Source organism: Bubalus bubalis, chromosome 19 (genome assembly GCF_019923935.1).
Source record: "Bubalus bubalis isolate 160015118507 breed Murrah chromosome 19, NDDB_SH_1, whole genome shotgun sequence".
In the NCBI taxonomy this organism is placed as follows: Eukaryota; Metazoa; Chordata; class Mammalia; order Artiodactyla; family Bovidae; genus Bubalus; species Bubalus bubalis.
In genome coordinates, this window is record NC_059175.1 from 23,727,163 (window position 1) to 23,748,653 (window position 21,491).

At 39.9% G+C, this 21,491-nt stretch overlaps 1 long non-coding RNA gene across 1 annotated transcript; it reads right to left on the reverse strand.

The window, feature by feature from the left end:
* Positions 1–1,312: 1,312 nt before the first annotated feature.
* On the reverse strand, positions 1,313–20,673 carry LOC102409151. Its single transcript, XR_328895.4, has 4 exons — positions 20,529–20,673; positions 14,362–14,465; positions 4,049–4,161; positions 1,313–1,883 (listed from the first exon to the last, which is right to left on the reverse strand). It is a non-coding gene; the product is annotated as an uncharacterized LOC102409151 (long non-coding RNA).
* Between the last annotated feature and the right edge of the window lie 818 nt (positions 20,674–21,491).

Below are 21,491 nucleotides of genomic sequence, written 5' to 3' on the forward strand. Positions count from 1 at the left end.
GTGTGACCCCATAGGCGGCCTCCTACCAGGCTCCCCCATCTCTTGGATTCTCCAGGCAAGAACACTGGAGTGGGTTGCCATTTCCTTCTCCAATGCATCAAAGTGAAAAGTGAAAGTGAAGTCGCTCAGTCGTGTCCGACTCCTAGCGACTTCATGGACTGCAGCCTACCAGGCTCCTCGGTCCATGGGATTTTCCAGGCAAGAGTACTGGAGTGGGGTGCCATTGCCTTCTCCAAATGGAGCACTATTCAGCCATTAAAAAGAATGAAGTTTTGCCATCTGCAACAGCATGGATGGACTCGGAGGGCATTATGCTAAGTGAAACAGATCAGACAGAGAAAGACAAATATTGTATGATATCACTTACATGTGGAATCTAAAAAATACAACAAACTAATGAATACAACAATAAAGAAGCAGACTTACAGATATAGAGACAAACTAGTAGGAGAGAGGGAATAAAGAGGTGGGGGGAGGGGAGCTACAAACTATCGGGTGTAAGACAGCCTCAAGGATTATACAACACTAAGAATAAAGTCAATCTTTTGTAATATTGGTAAATGGAAAATAACTTTGAAAAATTGTATAAAAATAGTTGAAAGAACAAGAGACTAAATTTCAATAACAAAGATTCAAATGCATAAAAATAGTTCATGTTCAAGCCACAATGTTTGCTTAACAAATGAAAATCAATATACCTTGCAGTTCACACTGATTTTCACTGTTTAAAATTTAAAGCAATATGTGAAAATTCCAACTGGCCACTTAACATGACATAATAGAAATAAGTTACATTTCTTTGCTTGCTCACTGTGCCAGTGTTCAATTTTAATCTCCTGTTGAAATGCAACAAAATGATACATCACAGGAATGAGTGACATAAACTCTGACTAACACAAGTTCACAAAGCTTAAAACATGAGAAACTTTCTCTCTCAAAGACATGTAGTTAAGACCCTGTTTGTTGAGGACTGACTGTATAATGGAGATTTTTCCCAACTATCAATGTTTCTAAGAGAATAAGAAATAAAAGTGTGTTGATTTGAAGCTTCCATCTGTAGTATTAAAATTCAACAATGATCATAGATTGTAGAACTTAGACCAACCAACAAAAGCTTTTTTCAGATAGGAATATTTTATCCCATTTATTTAGAATTACTCATCTGACATAACAGACAATTTACATAATAGACTTGTAATTGGTTTTATTTTGTTAAAGTGTCCAGACAATGTATCTTCTTAGTCCTGACACTTCAAGTAGACAGACTACTCCCATGGGCTTTAGTTTGCTACAGGAATAAAATGGCATTCCATTTTATCAGTTATTCATGAAAAAATTTATTTGAATCAAAACATAAGTAGAATCACTGGCTGGATGATTCTGTAGGTCACATGACTGAATTTAAATGTCAATCTTACTGTCTCCTCCTTAAAATAGATGCTGTGGGCTGTAATCTGTGTCATAAGTGATAAGCATGATATCTCGGTTTCAGCATAGGATTTTATGGGACAGGACAAAATTAGGGACATGAAGCAATCTATATGTGGAAAACACAAACAGATTTTCCGCAATTACTTCTTTCTCCTCCCCTCTCCCAGTTTTCTCTCTCATTTCTGCATCTAACAGAAAAGAGCACCAGTACTCCAATGTCTGCAGCAGGCAGTTGAGATAAGAATGGAGGTAATCACATTTGAGTTTTAAGGTAAGGGTTTGTTTTTTCACACATAATCGGGTGAGACAGGAGTTGCTAACATCTGCTAATGATGCTATCAACAAACCAGACTTTATGGTTTATGCTCCACTAATTTATTAGACTTCATGTTTGTCTTCATGTTTGATGTTTCATGATCACAAGATTGTTGCTGTAGCTCCAGGCATCTTGTCTGCATTAAAGATAAAAAGAAAGGAGGGGTAGAAAGCTTCACAGATTGCTTCTGTCTCTTTGTTTAAGGAAGCAAAAAAGCATTTCCCAGGAAACTCCCAGGTGGGTTTTCACTCGAGTCTCAAAATCAGACCTGAGGCACACAGTTACCCTTACTTGCAAGGGAGGCTGGGGAATCTAGTTTCTCATTCTCCTAGCCACTATAGTGACAGGTAGGCAAGGGAGAAAGGAGTTGGGGAAAGCTCTTATACTATCTAACAGGATCTGTCACAGAGGTTTGATTGGTGTCACTAATGTAGAGAAACCTGAAGAGAAAAGACAGGAGAAATGTGTCCTTTAGACTCTGACACCAGAGCTCGGGCTCCCTAGCAGGGAGTGAGATGGGCTTCCATCCTCAGAGAGGATCCACGATAGTTCTTGGCCTTCCTTTGGGGACCTGGGAGCCTGAAAGTGACGGAAGCACTTGGAGGGCTGCAGCTAGAGCCCGAGACCTGGGTATGTGATGAGTCTTTAAGTGTGGGAGTCTCTGGGAATAAGATGAAAGAAATGATTGGTATTCAGGTCGGATTCTCCTTAATAAATTTTCACCTTCATCTTTTAACTAAAAAAAAGGAAATAAAAATTTTATGCAAGTAGAATATGCTCATTGTAAAGTAATTCAGATAAACAGGAAACCATAATGAAGTAAGAAGTGATAATCCTACCATCTAAAGATACAATTCTGAATATTTTGGTATATTTTCTTTCAGAAATTTTTAATATATATACATATGTGAATGTATAAGTATGTTTGTGTGTATTTAAAACTTGGATCCTCTATATATATGATTATTGAATAGCAGCAGTGGACCATTGTATAGAAATGGTCAAAGGTTCTGCAGTCACATAGAGATGGTTGATTCCTATCATGGTCCTGAGGGGACTGGTCAGCTCGGTGACTTGGGTCTTATTGCTCAATTTTGAAACCAGGACAATAGACATTGTGAGACTGATCGAGGTGATGCATCTCAAATGCTTGACACAGTGCCTGTTACCTGACAAACACTATAGTTATCTGTTTGTATTAGTTATCTATGGCTGCTGTAACAAATTGCCATAAAGTTAGTGCTTAAAACAATACAAACTTACTATCTCATAGTTCTGTAGATCAGAGATGGCTAAGCTGGGTTCTCTACTCTGGATTTCTTGGAAATCAAGGTGTTGGCTGGATTCTTATTTAGAGACTCTGGGAGGATTCCATTTCCAAACTCAGTCTGATTGTTGGCAGAATCCAGTTCCTTATGATGGCAGGGCCAAGGTCTGTATTGCCTGGCTTGCTGCAAACTGGGGACTTGTCTTTACTCCTAGAGCTGTCATTCTGGCCCTTGCATGTGGGCCCCTAAATCTCAAAGCCAGCAAGGTGTATAAAACCCTTCTCACTGGAATCTAACTCCTCCTTCTCTCTTGCTTCCAACTGGAGAAAACTGCCCATGAAGTAAAAATATAGGTATGCGTTAATGTCGAAAATGTGGGCATAGATTGCATTTGGAGAGCAAATGTGGTGTCCTTGCTCACGGCTGAATTCTGGAGCCTACTTGTCAAATGTAGGGATCTAGAGAGCAATTTTATTGAGTGCTGGAGACATTCACAACAGTTTCTTAACTCTTCTAGGCAATCCTGGAGAGGAAATCCAGAAACAGTAAATTGAATCCAATTCTTCCTTCCTAGTGGAATTCCCTGCCTCAAGGTATCTCAGATTGAGTTATAGAAGGAAACTTGCCCAGGTCCTGGAGGCATCTTAGTCCCTTGGGAAAAGATGCATTGATTTAAAAAGAGAGAACATTTTATGCATATCTCAATGTCCCACAATTCTGAAAAGCTTAAAAATGTATTGTCATGTGACCACAAGTCCTATTAAAAATGTTATTTAAAAGTTCTACATTTTTATTCTAACTCACTGGGTTAACTGAGTTTTTCTTGCCATCCCAAGTACCTAACAGATCTTTCTTTGAAAAAAATATATTCTCGTATTAACGAATCCATCTTCATCTAGTACCTCTTTCTTTCTGGAGTGAACTTTGATTCACTCATTTATGAGGTCCTGTGTATTATTTTCATCTAGTTGTTCATATTTTATTGCCACTTACATCTAGAATTAATCTGAGACCATTTGTAATGAAAACTTACATGAAATAGGATGGTTAAAACTGAGTACCATTGGGAATTCCTTGGTGGTCCATTCGTTAAGACTTTCACTGTGTGGAACCAGGGTTTAGTCCCTGGTCAGTGATCCCCAGGAGCTGCAAGGTGTGGCAACAAAACAAACAAACAAAGAAAATTGAGTATCATTCAATGTAAGGAAATCTGCATACTTGTGATAGTAATTTGCTTTGATTCAGTTAGCCCTGCACTTTAAGATCTATAGCCTTCCTTTAGGCAAACACCTGTTCAAACTTGCATGGTGGTGGTGGTGGTTTAGTCGCTAAGTCGTGTCTGACTCTTGCGACCCCATGGACTGTAGCCTGCCAGGCTCCTCTGTCCATGGGATTCTTCAGGCAAGAATACTAGAGTGGGTTGCCATTTCCTTCTATTTTCAATATTTACTTTTAGCTGCTTAACAAAACACAAGGTAAATCAGACATAACAATTATTTACATTTATTCATATTGTACTGATGCAAGGGAAAAGAAACACCACAGATTTACTTAGGATTTATATGGATAGCCAAGTAATAATTAGAAATTGCATTTAGGTATAGGATGTGGAAAATTCAATTATTTTTAAGTCATGCCATGGTTTAAAGCAAATACAGATACACTGTTCTGTGAGGGATAATAATGGTTTTGAGCACTTTCATAAGATCATGCCTAACCCTCAAGGTTTCAGGATTTCTCTTTCATTTATTTCTTTATAACAGAAATTCCTAATGTAGAAGATACCTCTTAGGGTTGCTTCCAAGCACATCATGACTCCCCTTTTCTGGGAAGAGATCTAAGGACACAGGACTGGTTCTGTTTGGTTTAGGCTATCACCCAACTCTCGCCCTTATCATCCACATCACCAACAATAGCTGATTGAACCAAGAGATTCTTTTTTTTTCAACAGAATTATTGTAATACATTTTACATACTATGTAATTCACTGATTTGAAATGTGCAACTTAACATTTTTTAGTGTATTCAAGGGTTTTGCCACCATCTCCACAGTTCAATCCAGCTCAGTCACTCAATCGTGTCCGATTCTTTGCATCCCCATGGTCTGAAGCACGCCAGGCTTCCCTGTCCACCACCAACTCCTGGAGCTTGCTCAAACTCATGTCCATCAAGTTGGTGATGTCATCCAACCATCCCATCCTCTGTCGTCCCCTTCTCCTCCTGCTCTCAATCTTTCCCAGCATCAGGATCTTTTCAAATGAGTCAGTTCTTCACATCAGGTGGACAAAGTATTGGAGTTTCAGCTTCAACATCAGTCCTTCCAATGAATATTCAGGACTGATTTCCTTTAGGATGGACTGGTTGGATCTCCTTGCAGTCCAAGGGACTCTCAAGAGTCTTCTCCAACACCACAGTTTAAAAGCATCAATTTTTCGGCTCTCAGCTTTCCTTTTAGACCCAACTCTCACATCCATACACAACTATGGGAAAAACCATAGCTTTGACTAGACAGACTTTTGTTGGCAAAGTAATGTCTCTGCTTTTTAATATGCTGTCTAGGTTGGACATTGCTTTTCTTCCAAGGAGCAAGCATCTTTTTATTTCATGGCTGCAGTCACCATCTGCAGTGATTTTGGAACCCAGAAAAATAAAATCTCTCACTGTTTCCATTGTTTTCCCATCTATTTGCCATGAAGTGATGAGACCAGATGCCATGATCTTTGCTTTTTGAATGTTGAGTTTTAAGCCAGCTTTTTCACTCTCCTCTTTCACTTTCATCATGAGGCTCTTTAGTTCTTCTTCACTTTCTGCCATAAGAGTGGTGTCATCTGTGTATCTGAGGTTATTGATATTTCTCCTGGAAATCTTGATTCCAGCTTGTGCTTCATCCAGCCCAACATTTCACATGATGTACTCTGCATAGAAGTTAAATAAGCAGGATGTCAATATACAGCCTTGACGTACTCCTTTCCTGATTTGGAACCAGTCTGTTGTTCCATGTCCCATTCTAACTGTTGCTTCTTGACTTGCATACAGATTTCTCAAGAGGCAGGTAAGGTGGTCTTGTATTCCGATCTCTTGAAGAATTTTCCAGTTTGTTATGATCCACACAGTCAGAGGCTTTGGCATAGTCAATAAAGCAGAAGCAGACATTTTTCTGGAATTCTCTTGCTTTTTCTATGACCCAACAGATGTTGGCAATTTGATCTCTGGTTCCTCTGCCTTTTATAAATCCAGCTTGAACATCTGGTAGTTTATGGTTCACGTACTGTTGAAGCCTGACTTGGAGAATTTTGAGCATTACTTTACTAACATGTGAGATGAGTGCAATTGTGTGGTAGTTTGAACATTCTTTGGCATTGCCTTTCTTTGGGATTGGAACGAAAACTGACCTTTTCCAGTCCTGTGGCCACTGCTGAGTTTTCCAAATTTGCTGACATATTGAGTGCAGCACTTTGACAGCATCATCTTTTAGGATTTGAAATAGCTCAACTGGAATTCCATCACCTCCACTAGCTTTGTTTGCAGTGATGCTTCCTAAAGCCCACTTGACTTCACATTCTAGGATGTCTGGCTCTAGGTGAGTGATCACACCACTGTGGTTATTTGGGTCATGAAGATCTTTTTTGTATAGTTCTGTGTATTCTTGCCACTGCCTCTTAATATCATCTGCTTCTGTTAGGTCCATACTTTGTCCACCTGATGTGAAGAACTGACTCATTGGAAAAGACCCTGATGCTGGTTAAGACTGAAGGCAGGAGGAGAAGGGGATGACAGAGGATGAGATAGTTGGATGGCATCACTGACTCAATGAACATGAGTTTGAACAAGCTCTGGGAGTTGCTGATGAACAGGGAAGCTTGGTGTGCTGCACACCATGGGGTTGCAAAGAATAGGACACGACTGAGCGACTGAACTGAATGGCAGTGATGATTCTTTCATGATTTTCATCTCTGAAACATTTTAATGACTTCACTTCATTATATATATGTGGAATAGCTTATTTAATCAACACCCTGTGGCTGGATATTTAAAAATATATATGAGATTATGCTCATTTCTATAATTCTCTCAAAAGTGAACAAAATGGTAGGAAATCAAGGAAAGTAAGGCATTTCTTCCAAAATTCAGATTTTCCGGCCTTTATAATGGTGGGACAGTTTTGAGTTCTATAATCTAAGATAAATATTGAAACCCGAGGCTTCAGAATAGCACAGTAAACAAAGCACTGAGAAATAGGAATTGAAATCATTTAATCTTAGGAAGCTTACAGACGACAATATATTTATATAAATGAATATCCCACAACACCTTGCATTTTCATGTGTCCCCTCTTGCAGACTGTCAATATTGAAACTATTACTGTGCTTGTTTCCTCTTCACTTTTAGTCCAAGAGCTCTCCGAGGGCAGAAATGAACTCAATTCTCTGTTTACCCTGTAGTGTGTGCTGTCTATTGAACAGGAGTTGAACATAATCATGATCTCTCAGAGAACTACAGAGCAGCCAGAGTTTAGTCCTGCCTACAGTATCTATGCTGATTTTCATCAGTGTCTAAAGGAATTGCCAGCCATGAGACTCTGTATGCTACTGTGTGTTTCCTAGTCCCGTGAAGAAGAATTTAAGAAGCTTTTCCTCTGCCTTACTCTAGAAAATCAGGTCATTGTGTATAGTATTACTGAAATGTAAACATTATTGTGTTGAAATTATGACCAAGTTGCTAATTTGAACTTTTTGAAATGTTAACTAAATGCTTCTGTATTTACACAGGTATATTTACTCATTGGATAAGTATAGTTGGAAGTGTTTCATTTAAGTGTGATGGTCTAACAGTCTTGTGCTTCAGCTGAGGGACAAGTTTTCCATAATAGTGAGACAATTCAAGTTTTCTGAGCAATTTGAAAAACTAATATCTAGGAGATAAAGCTATGAAACCTCAAGAAAAATTAAGAATGGTAGCCCCTGTGGCACACAGCCAATCCATGTACTCAAATTATGCTCTCAAACTTTGAAGGTTGTTCTAAAATTGTACTAGCTTCTTGGCAGTAAGGTAACAGTAAACTTTTAGGTTTTAGGACTCACACCTTCCTACACTGGACGACAAAATAATTTAGGTGGTTTGTACCTTGCTATAAAGTAGGTCTGATTCTGGTACATGTCAACTGGTGTTTAACAACAGGAAACAGAAAATGTCCTTGATGAGATCTTCACTTTTATTTGGCAGCAGGTAACAAAGTAAAGGCTCTTTTTTAGTCAAATCTCCTGTTAATAAAGACAAACATCCTACCTCGTCTCCTTACGTGTTGTCCCGGGGCGGGAGGCGGTAAGCAGAGAAACAAGTTTATAAATGCCTCAATTCCCTAGCAAAATCAAGTAGGTTGGAGCTGTGTGAGTTAAATATTACTTTAGAAGAGCTCCTGGGACTTCCCTGGTGGTCCAGTGGTTAAGACTCTAGGTTCCCCCAGCAAGGAAGCACAGGTTCGATCCCTAGTGGGGGAACCAAGATCCCACATGCTGCGTGGTACAGACCACACCAAACCAAAACCTCCTTCCTTTAATTCACTGCTGAGGTTTGTAGTACAGTGGCTGAATATAGTTAGCATTCAATAAATTTCAGCTATTAGTTGTTTTTTTATTAAGGAAATATCAATTTAAAAACTTACTCAAAAAGCTAATGGGTACACCTACAAATAACAATGAATTTAAAGAATCAAAGTGAAAAGAAAATGGCAAGTAAGAAGTCAAAGGTACCAGGATGCATATTATGTTGCTTTTTTTTTTTTAACCTAATAAGATAGTCCTGTAGTCCTGAAAAATTTAGTGGATTTATTACTTTTCCTTGTTCACAGTGCCACCTTCAGGAAAAAATTTCATTTTAATTTGGTGCAAATGCATTCTTTTTTTTTTTTTTTTTAATTTTATTTTATTTTTAAACTTTACATAACTGTATTAGATTTGCCAAATATCAAAATGAATCCGCCACAGGTATACATGGTGCAAATGCATTCTTATTGATTTGAGCTAGGTCAAATATCTGATGATTAGGCATAATAAAGACAATGTTAGTTTTAATTTAATCCATTATCATGAGAATGTCTGATTTTTTTCTGCCTGGCTGTGTTCAACGCAGAGTTTTAAAATTTTGATGTGGGGCATTTAAAAAATTGATTAGAAAGGGAATGTGAATGTTTCTAACTTATTTTCTTTCAGAACATCATACTTAGATCATAATATATAAATTATTATAAAGAAGAGGGTGGTATTGGAACCAAGGTGACTCCAGAGTCCAGTTTCTTAATATCTACATTATACTACCTCCTGGAATAACCTTTACTTGGAATCATAGAAATCAGAGCTATGTACCTAAGGTAGAGGCTTTAATTTAAACTTTGCTTTATATTTGGGAAAATTGAAGCCGAGATCTTGTTCAAAGTCTCCTGGACAAGAGAAATTAAATAAGAGATCTTGTCCAAGATCTCCTGTAGCTGAATCTCATATATTTACTACTTCCTTTGAAGTGGGGTGAATTATGATAAATCCTAATCAGAAGAAGAAGAGGGTGCTCTGGCATCAAAAATTAGGGGCTGGGATATGATTCAAAAAGTTAAGAAAGGAAGTTATGTTTGAACTCTGGAATCAGGGAAGAGATTAACTGGGTTGAGGAGGAGGGGCATTCAGTTCAGTTCAGTCGCCCAGTCCTGTCCGACTCTTTGCGACCCCATGAATCACAGCATGCCAGGCCTCCCTGTCCATCACCAACTCCCGGAGTTCACCCAGACTCACGTCCATCGAGTCAGCGATGCCATCCAGCCATCTCATCCTCTGTCGTCCCCTTCTCCTCCTGCCCCCAATCCCTCCCAGCATCAGAGTCTTTTCCAATGAGTCAACTTTTCCCATGAGGTGGCCAAAGTACTGGAGTTTCAGCTTTAGCATCATTCCTTCCAAAGAAATCCCAGGGCTGATCTCCTTCAGAATGGACTGGTTGGCTCTCCTTGCAGTCCAAGGGACTCTCAAAAGTCTTCTCCAACACCACAGTTCAAAAGCATTAATTCTTCGGCGCTCAGCCTTCTTCACAGTCCAACTCTCACATCCATACATGACCACAGGAAAAACCATAGCCTTGACTAGACAGACCTTTGTTGGCAAAGTGATGTCTCTGCTTTTGAATATGCTATCTAGGTTGCTCATAACTTTCCTTCCAAGGAGTAAGCATCTTTTAATTTCATGGCTGCAGTCACCATCTGCAGTGATTTTGGAGCCCCCAGAAAATAAAGTCTGACACTGTTTCCACTGTTTCCCCATCTGTTTCCCATGAAGTGATGGGACCGGATGCCATGATCTTCGTTTTCTGAATGTTCAGCTTTAAGCCAACTTTTTCACTCTCCACTTTCACTTTCATCAAGAGGCTTTTCATGTGTTTGTTAGCCATCTGTATGTCTTCTTTGGAGAAATGTCTATTTAGTTCTTCGGCCCATTTTTTGATTGGGTCATTTATTTTTCTGGAGTTGAGCTGTAGGAGTTGCTTGTATATTCTCGAGATTAGTTGTTTGTCAGTTGCTTCATTTGCTATTATCTTCTCCCATTCTGAAGGCTGCCTTTTCACCTTGCTAATAGTTTCCTTTGATGTGCAGAAGCTTTTAAGGTTAATTAGGTCCCATTTGTTTATTTTTGCTTTTATTTCCAATATTCTGGGAGGTGGGTCATAGAGGATCCTGCTGTGATGTATGTCAGAGAGTGTTTTGCCTATGTTCTCCTCTAGGAGTTTTATAGTTTCTGGTCTTACGTTTAGATCTTTAATCCATTTGGAGTTTATTTTTGTGTATGGTGTTAGAAAGTGTTCTAGTTTCATTCTTTTACAAGTGGTTGACCAGATTTCCCAGCACCACTTGTTAAAGAGATTGTCTTTAATCCATTGTATATTCTTGCCTCCTTTGTCAAAGATAAGGTGTCCATATGTGCGTGGATTTATCTCTGGGCTTTCTATTTTGTTCCATTGATCTATATTTCTGTCTTTGTGCCAGTACCATACTGTCTTGATAACTGTGGCTTTGTAGTAGAGCCTGAAGTCAGGTAGGTTGATTCCTCCAGTTCCATTCTTCTTTCTCAAGATCGCTTTGGCTATTCGAGGTTTTTTGTCTTTCCATACAAATTTTGAAATTATTTGTTCTAGCTCTGTGAAGAATGCTGTTGGTAGCTTGATAGGGATTGCATTGAATCTATAGATTGCTTTGGGTAGTATACTCATTTTCACTATATTGATTCTTCCAATCCATGAACATGGTATATTTCTCCATCTGTTAGTGTCCTCTTTGATTTCTTTCACCAGTGTTTTATAGTTTTCTATAAGAAGACATACAGATGGCTAACAAACACATGAAAAGATGCTCAACATCACTCATTATCAGAGAAATGCAAATCAAAACCACTATGAGGTACCATTTCACACCAGTCAGAATGGCTGCGATCCAAAAGTCTACAAGCAATAAATGCTGGAGAGGGTGTGGAGAAAAGGGAACCCTCTTGCACTGTTGGTGGGAATGCAAACTAGTACAGCCACTATGGAGAACAATGTGGAGATTCCTTAAAAAACTGGAAATAGAATTGCCTTATGATCCAGCAATCCCACTGCTGGGCATACACACTGAGGAAACCAGAAGGGAAAGAGACACGTGTGCCCCAATGTTCATCGCAGCACTGTTTATAATAGCCAGGACATGGAAGCAACCTAGATGTCCATCAGCAGATGAATGGATAAGAAAGCAGTGGTACATATACACAATGGAGTATTACTCAGCCATTAAAAAGAATACATTTGAACCAGTTCTAATGAGGTGGATGAAACTGGAGCCTATTATACAGAGTGAAGTAAGCCAGAAAGAAAAACACCAATACAGTATACTAACGCATATATATGGAATTTAGAAAGATGGTAACAATAACCCTGTGTACGAGACAGCAAAAGAGACACTGATGTATAGAACAGTCTTATGGACTCTGTGAGAGAGGGAGAGGGTGGGAAGATTTGGGAGAATGGCATTGAAACATGTAAAATATCATGTATGAAACGAGTTGCCAGTCCAGGTTCGATGCACGATACTGGATGCTTGGGGCTGGTGCACTGGGACGACCCAGAGGGATGGAATGGGGAGGGAAGAGGGAGGAGGGTTCAGGATGGGGAACACATGTATACCTGTGGCGGATTCATTTTGATATTTGGCAAATCTAATACAGTTATGTAAAGTTTAAAAATAAAATAAAATTAAAAAAAAAAAAAAAGAGGCTTTTGAGTTCCTCTTCACTTTCTGCCATAAGGGTGGTGTCATCTGCATATCTGAGGTTATTGATATTTCTCCTGGCAATCTTGATTCCAGCTTGTGCTTCTTCCAGCCCAGCGTTTCTCATGATGTACTCTGCATATAAGTTAGATAAGCAGGGTGACAATATACAGCCTTGACGAACTCCTTTTCCTATTTGGAATCAGTCTGTTGTTCCATGTCCAGTTCTAACTGTTGCTTCCTGACCTGCATATAGGTTTCTCAAGAGGCAGGTCAGGTGGTCTGGTATTCCCACCTCTTGAAGAATTTTCCACAGTTTATTGTGATCAACACAGTCAAAGGCTTTGCATAGTCAATAAAGCAGAAATAGATGTTTTTCTGGACCTCTTTTGCTTTTTCCATGATCCAGTGGATGTTGGCAATTTGATCTCTGGTTCCTCTGCCTTTTCTAAAACCAGCTTGAACATCAGGAAGTTCACGGTTCACATATTGCTGAAGCCTGGCTTGGAGAATTTTGAGCATTACTTTACTAGCGTGTGAGATGAGTGCAATTGTGCAGTAGTTTGAGCATTCTTTGGCATTGCCTTTCTTTGGGATTGGAATGAAAACGGACCTTTTCCAGTCCTGTGGCCACTGCTGAGTTTTCCAAATTTGCTGGCACATTGAGTGCAGCAATTTCACAGCATCATCTTTCAGGATTTGAAATAGCTCAACTGGAATTCCATCACCTCCACTAGCTTTGTTCATAGTGATGCTTTCTAAGGCCCACTTGACTTCACATTCCAGGATGTCTGGCTCTAAGTGAGTGATCACACCATTGTGATTAACTATAGTTATTAAGAATTACATTTATGTACATATATACATATGTACATAATGCCTAGGGGCATTAGGAGGAATGAAATATATGAAAATCTCAAGATGAAAGGAATATGGTTTCTTTAAAAGGAAAGTTTACTGCAAATACAATGCAAAGGGGTGTATGGTTCCAGGTGAGGCTGGAGAGAAAAGGAGAGGCCAGATCATAGAGGAACTTTTGGCCTTGTGAAGAATCTGGTCTTAGGAAGACTTAAGCAGAGGAGTGACATGATCTCTCCTTAAAAGGGATCACTCTGACTTTACTATAACAAAAAATGGGTTAGAGAAGAAGAAAGGATATGGGAGAATAGCCAGACAGTCATGGCTATTGTTAGGGCCAGAGGTATTATCACTTATGGCTGCATCTCTACAGATTTGTAGCAAGAGCTTGGTTAGAGGAAGATGCTCACACACTTTGCTGAAGACATCTCAGAATGATGGGTTCTTGTCATAGTCTCATAACAGATTTGAACCACAGGACTTCAAATCCCAGACTTTCATCCCTTCCTTTGGAAACCTTTAGCCTTTTTCTCTCATCTTCTATGTCCTGTATTCTGGCCTGGAGAATTCCATGGACCATATAGTACATGGGGGTTGTAAAGAGTTGGACACGACTGAGCAACATTCACTTCTATGTCCCAGGTTTCACTTTGTTAGGTTGCAGATGATCCATAAATTGCTTTATTCATTTCTTGATATTAGCAGAACAAGACCTCTTAAAACTTACATGTGCTTTTTCTAAGAGAATGAATGAAAAGGATCATTTAAAGATTAAAATTCCAAACTATCTGTATGTTTTCAATGCGAATACATCCAGTTAGGGAAAGAGCATAAAATTCATTGTAATTTTTAAGCCTTTTTTCACATTTAGTTTACTCTTGTGATTTTATCATCTTTTTTTTTTTCAATTAAAAAAAGAATTTATGGTACCTCAGACTAAGAAGATGGTTGTGAAAAGTGAGTAAAACTTAGGAGGTAAAATTGACTGGATCTGGTAGTGGATAAAACAAGGAAAAGGAATGAGATATCAAGGATGCTGGCTTATATCACTGGATGGATTACAGCACATTCACTGAGTTAGTGAATATTGGAGGAGGCCAAGATTTTGGGGGAAGGTCTTTAGTCTGCTCTTAGTAAAAGTCTGTGGTGCTTGTGAGGCTTGTTTGTCTGGATTAGGTATAGGTAACTGACACCATGAACAAGGTTGAGATTACCTGTGGACAGTAGGTATAGTGTTAAGAGGAAACCCCCCCAGTGGTGGGCTGGAGCTGATCTGCAGTGCCCTCCTCTTCCCATTGCTGCATGTCATGTTGGTAACCTGAAAGAGGCAATGGTGGAAATATTTACAACACAGAAATTGGCAAAAACTTCAAATTTTAGGTCTTGCCCTGCCTCTCAACTGATTATCAGCATGCTATTTAAACCTTTCAAAAGCTTACTAAGAATGAACCAATAGTAGCTACTAAGAAAAAGGAAAACCAAGAAGACAAAGGAAGACCAAGCTTTAGTCTCTGGAAATGCCTTAATTTGTTAAGTAGAACAATACAGAATTTTAAACAAAAATAAATCAAGTAGAATGCTTTTGTTGAGTGTAACCTACTTCATTCTTACTAAAATGTATGTAATAAATAAAATTAAAAACTTAAATCAGAAGATTTAGAGTATAATAGGCCAGGTTGGTCCTTTAAACACATTATTTTAATTAGGATTATAAGAGGATATAATGGCTTAGCTGGAATTACATTGAAAATTTTAACCATAGAACAAGTTTCATCTATTTAGAATGCAAATTTTTAATGCACTGTATTGTTGAGCCTTTAAAATTCTTATCTGTCACATTTGTGTTAACTGACTTCTAATGTAGGTATCTAAATACTTATAAAATTAAAAAATAAATCTAGTAAACTAAATAAATTGTGCAGAGATTGAAATAATAATTTTGATCTTGTTAGTACACCATGGGCTAACTAAATTTCTCTAACATCTAAGTTTCCAGCCATCTGCAGATGTCTTGAACTCAGACTATGAAAATGACACAGAAGAGCAAACATAAAAAATCTATGGTTATATGAAACTTGGTTTTCCACTCTCATATTAACTTATCACTTAAGGGTATAGGTCTTCAATTTTATTTTATCCTATTTAAATCTGATAAATTAGCCTATTACTGTTGCATGGGTGCTGGCAGAGACAAAAGATTTTGTTTTTAATTAAAAATATTTTTGTTGAAGTATAACTGACATATAACATTATATTAGCTTCAGGTGTACAACATGATTTGGTATTTGTATATGTTGGGAGATGAGCACCACAATAAATCTAGTTAACATCTGTCACCATGCTATGCTGTGTGTGCTTAGTCACTAAGTCGTATCTGACTCTTTGCAACCTCATGGACTGTATCCCGCCAGGCTCCTCTGTCCATGGGGATTCTCCAGGCAAGAACACTGGAGTGGGTTGCCATGCCCTCCTCCAGGGGATCTTCCCAACCCAGGGATCGAATCCAGATCTCCGGCATTGCAGGCAGATTCTTTACCAGCTGAGCTACCAGGGAAGCCCCATCTATTGCCACACATAGCTATAATTTTTTCTTAAGAACAAAGGACTTTGTTATTCACAACACAGCAAGAGGCATGAACATCATATTTACATCAATTCACCTTGTCCCCAAATCCCACAGGGATGACGTGAAGGGTCCAAATAGATGCCTTTCCCCACAGTAGGTTGCATTAGAGAAGAGGGAAACTTAGTTGGGGAATCTATTTCTTTTACAGTGAGCAGAAGAAAGCCTGTTCTTTGTTCCAGATGGAGAGGTTACCCCATACCTCAAGACTGCTTGTTGCAAATTATGAGAAATGGTTTACCAGTCATTCATTCAGACTTTGCATCCCATCCTTAGCATATTCAACAAGACATGCAGGAATGTAAGAGACCCATGGGGGAATGTCTTCCAAGATAAATGTTAGGGTTTCTAGTCCTAATCAGTTTATTGGCATTTGAGTTGCATGGTCAGAGACAGCGAGATGATGACTCAGCTCAGTTCAGCTGCTCAGCCTTGTCAGACTCTTTTCGATCCCATGGACTGCAGCAGGCCAGGCTTCCCTGTCCACCACCAACTCCCAGAGCTTGCTCAAACTCATGTCCATTGAGTTGGTAATGCCATCCAACCATCTCATCTCATCCTCTGTCATCCCCTTCGCTTCCTGCCTTTAGTCTTACCCAGCATCAGGGTCTTTTCAAATGAGTCAGTTCTTCACATCAGGTGGCCAAAGTATTGAAATTTCAGCTTTAGCATCAGTCCCTCCAATGAATATTCAGGACTGATTTCCTTTAGGATTGACTGGTTGGGTCTCCTTGCAGTCCAAGGGATTCTCAAGAGTCTTCTCCAACACCACAGTTCAAAAGCATCAATTCTTCGGTGCTCAGCTTTCTTTATAGTCGAACTCTCACATCCGTACTTGACTACTGGAAAAACCATAACTTTGACTAGATGGACCTTTGTTGGCAAAGTAATGTCTCTGCTCTAGTTGTGACTTAAAGCAGAGTATTACCAAGTTGTTAGTGCCTACTTTAGTTGTTAATTGGTGAACAGTATGATACAGAGTACATCAAGGCTGTATATTGTCACCCTGCTTATTTAACTTCTATGCAGAGTACATCATGAGAAACACTGGGCTGGAAGAAACACAAGCTGGAATCAAGATTGCTGGGAGAAATATCAATAACCTCAGATATGCAGATGACACCACCCTTATGGCAGAAAGTGAAGAGGAACTCAAAAGCCTCTTGATGAAAGTGAAAGTGGAGAGTGAAAAAGTTGGCTTAAAGCTGAACATTCAGAAAACGAAGATCATGGCATCCGGTCCCATCACTTCATGGGAAACAGATGGGGAAACAGTGGAAACAGTGTCAGACTTTATTTTCTGGGGGCTCCAAAATCACTGCAGATGGTGACTGCAGCCATGAAATTAAAAGATGCTTACTCCTTGGAAGGAAAGTTATGAGCAACCTAGATAGCATATTCAAAAGCAGAGACATTACTTTGCCAACAAAGGTTCGTCTAGTCAAGACTATGGTTTTTCCTGTGGTCATGTATGGATGTGAGAGTTGGACTGTGAAGAAGGCTGAGCGCCGAAGAATTGATGCTTTTGAACTGTGATGTTGGAGAAGACTCTTGAGAGTCCCTTGGACTGCAAGGAGATCCAACCAGTCCATTCTGAAGGAAATCAGCCCTGGGATTTCTTTGGAAGGAATGCTAAAGCTGAAACTACAGTACTTTGGCCACCTCACGCGAGGAGTTGACTCATTGGAAAAGACTCTGATGCTGGGAGGGATTGGGGGCAGGAGGAGAAGGGGACGACAGAGGATGAGATGGCTGGATGGCATCACTGACTCGATGGACGTGAGTCTGAGTGAACTCTGGGAGTTGGTGATGGACAGGGAGGCCTGGCGTGCTGTGATTCATGGGGTCGCAAAGACTCGGACAGGACTGAGCGACTGATCTGATCTGATCTGATGATACAGAGGTGGAAAGAATATTAGAACTCCTAATTTTATAAGTAATCAGACTTTTGGGAGAGGAGTAACTTGGCTAAAATCACACTGCAAGTTAATGGCAGGACAAGAGTGTCTAGCTTGCACTAGAAGTCCACTGTTCTTTCACCCATCCAGTTTCTATTCTACTTCTCCAGAAATGTTCTCAATTCAGAACAATTATGGGGTACTAATTTACATTACCCCAGCTCAAATCTGGAGGATAAATCAGAATTCAGTTCATTTCCAATTGTAGATATGTAACTGTCTAGAGTAGGGCAGGTCCCTGTCAGGGGTAGTTTTTCTCAAACTTAAGTCTTAAATCAAAAGGTTGCATGGTGAGCACAGAATTGGAATATATGAGTATTCTAATGATATAATCATCAAACCAGAGAAGCCACATGGATTCCTTTTGATTTAGGATATTTCTATTTAGATAATGAGGTTGGAATTTTAGAATGTATTCACTCACATAATATTTACTGACCATCTGCTATGTGTCAGACATCTATTACGTGTAGGCTCTGGGCCCAAGGATAGTCTTCTCTTGACAAGTGCTTTATAGAGATGTATTATTCAAACACTCTTTTAAGTTAGACAGCTAAGTGCCATTACTTTATCTAAAAAGAAAAAAATTATCTTAGAGGCCTTATATGATTTCTCTTCATTCTCATCATAAATCTGTACAGTAGAAAATAATTATCACATTTTGCAAATGAGGAACTTGAGACTTACAGGGGCCAAATAACATTTTCAAGTCACACAATTAGCAAGTAGTAGGAAGGTCTTTAGGAGAAGGCAGTGGCAACCCACTCCAGTACTCTTGCCTGGAAAATCCCGTGGACAGAGGACCAGAGAAAATCCCATGGGGTCGCACAGAGTCAGACATGACTGAAGCAACTTAGCAGCAGCAGCAGCAGGAAGGTCTTTCTTTTGTGGCTCTATTGTCCTAGTTCCCAGGTGACTCAGTGGTAAAGAATCTGCCTGCCAAGCAGGTAACTGGTGTTCAATCCCTGGGTTGGGAAGATCCCCTGGAGAAGGAGATAGCAACACCCTCCAGTATTTTTGCCTGGGAAATCCCATGGGCGCAAAAGAGCCTGGGTTACAGTCCATGGGGCAACAAAGAGTCAGACATGACTTATGGACTAAACAACAAGAAATCCTAGTTCCATGATTTGGGAAAGATCCTAATCTCAAATCTGCAAATCAATTCAGCAAACATTTACTGAATGACAACGATGTACAAAGTTTACTATGTGCAAGGCAGTGAGCTATTCTCTAAAGAGGACACAGAGATGACAAAGCAAGATTCTTGAATACTTGAAGGTTACAATACAGTGGAGAACACACACACATAGTCATATGTAAAAGCTGGAATTAAGTAGACAAGCAGTACAAAAGATATGCTATGGGAACATAAGGAGGAGAAAAAATTCCAACTAAGAAGATCTGAGAAGGCTTTTGGGAAATGGCAACTGAAATTTTATGATCAGATTGCCAGAAGAAGATAGGGAAAAAGAGCTCTAAGGTGAGGCTCCCTCAGCAAAGGCCTGAAGGCAGGACAGTGCTGGGCCTTAACCACAGCATGGAGGACTAGAGGTATTTTGGTGGGATTGTGGGAGATGATGCAAGAAAGGTAAAGAGATGTTAAAATCACAGAGGACTTGTATTTGAGCTAGAAAATTTAGAGCTTAATTCTGTGTGTAAAGAAGATCCTTTCAGGGATTTGGGGCAAGGGAGAAATATGATTAGCTCAAGATGATGCTTACTGCCTTTAAAAGCTTTGTCACTGGGTCTCCACTGCTTTGCCTAGTGCATGGTACTTGCTGGGTACAAATAAACATGTGACATGAAGGGAGGTGGAGTAGACTAGAGGTTGAATTATCAGTTAGGTTCTTGTAATCTTCAAAAAGAGGACAGATGGAATCAACACTACAGAGGAAAAAACTGTCTTTGATAGCAGATTTTAGTACATGATAAAGGGAGAGTTAAGGGTGACTTTGACTTTGCTCCACAAGGAAGATAGCAATATTGGGAACAAGGTGCAAACAAAAAGAACAGGTCATTTGGGGAGGATGGGAATAGGGAAAGATTCTCAATTCTGTTTTGGATTATGTTGTATTTGAAGTGCTGGTAGGATATCCAATAAAAGAATTTTCAGGTCTAGAGCCTTTAATGAGCCCTCTTTTCTTTGAGGGGGTATCATGTTCATATGCCTGACTTCATCTGTTGTGTTTTATACAGATTTGTTCTCATTTTGGTTTGATAGTTAACTTTACATCCCTTAAATTCGTGGGGAAATAACTTAATACCCTATGCAAGAGCTACCCTGCCGAGAAAGAGAAGGGGGAAATGAGTTAAGTGGTTGGAGGGGAAAGGATATGATTTTTATGCTTTCAGCTGCCGACTTTACTCTCCATCGTCATTAACTGGGGTATGGATGGCGAAAAACATTTTAAAGGGACAGACTCTTAAGAAATCATTCAGTAACGGGACAACATGCATGTACTTTTACTGCTAATTGAAAAATGTCGTGTAACCAGAGGTGACGGACTCTACTGGCTACTCTTCTGATTGACGCTTTTACAGAGCTAGAAGCTTCACAGGTTACGTTTTTAGAGTCCTACTGATAGTCTGAATTATAAGGGGATACACTGATTTCTTCCTCCGCCCTATTTTGAGCTATGTATTTTGGGAAGAAAGCACTCTCCGAGAGTTTATTAGTTCCCTCCCTTTCCCCTCACTCCTCCTCCGTAATGGAGAGAGCTGAAGTCCGTCTTCATTCAGTCTCGCACCCGCACACCCACCGCCCCCCTCGTCTCCGGCCCCACGCAGGCTTTCCCCTCACCCGGCGTGGCTCGTGTCCCCGGACCGTTGGCGCAAACACCAACCGTCCCTCCTGTACCGTAAGGCGCGCGCCGCGCGCACGGCGTGTGGGGCGGGCGCGCGGGCGCTGGAGCGCGAGCTGGGCTGTGGACGCGCTACCAGCCTCCAGCCGCGCGGGAGGAGCCGCGGTCCGAGCGCCGCGCCAACAGACCGTTGGAATTGGGGCGGGGGAGCTCTCCGGTTTGCGTTTCTGGGAAAGCAGTTGAAATCAGTGAAGTAGAAAAAGCAAGTTGCGAAACAGATAAGCATAGTAAGATCCCATCTATGTAGAAAGCTTCACAGAGCCGGATTATTTATGTTTAAGTCTGTAAATACGTTGGAAAAGGTCTGACGATGCTGAGGAAAGGAATAGTAGCTTGGGAGAGCGGGTGAAGGGAGCTTACTTTGTATATTGTACATTTCTGAGATAGTGAAAGTTGTTATTATTTAGAGTGAAAATGTGAAAAAAAAAAAAAGAAGAAAATGTGATCATGTAATTAACAAAACCTGCTGCGTTTGGGAAGCTTGGATATCCTTTTCCTTCCCATCGGTAGAGCCCTGCTTAGACTCAGAGCACCAGCAAGAGATGAGCCCGGAAAAGCTTCTTCCCTCTCGCCCTTCTCTGTGCCTCTCTAAACCGCCTGTTTCCCCTTCACCTTCTTATTCCAAATCCTTCGAGGTGGACTCTGGCCTTTGCCAAGGGATCTTCCTCACAGCCTTTCTTATTATTACAAATCTATCTTCAAAATCCACTCCCAAAGATATTTTGAGGATAGTAAATTACACAGGCGCTGAACATTTGAATTAGCCCGTTATTCGTAAAACATATTTGACAAAAAGTTAAGATAAAATGTTTATAGAGTATGTATATATAGATATATATTTCCTAAACAGTTGCACCATAGTTTTTTTCTATTTGTATAACCACATGATGTTTAATTAAAAA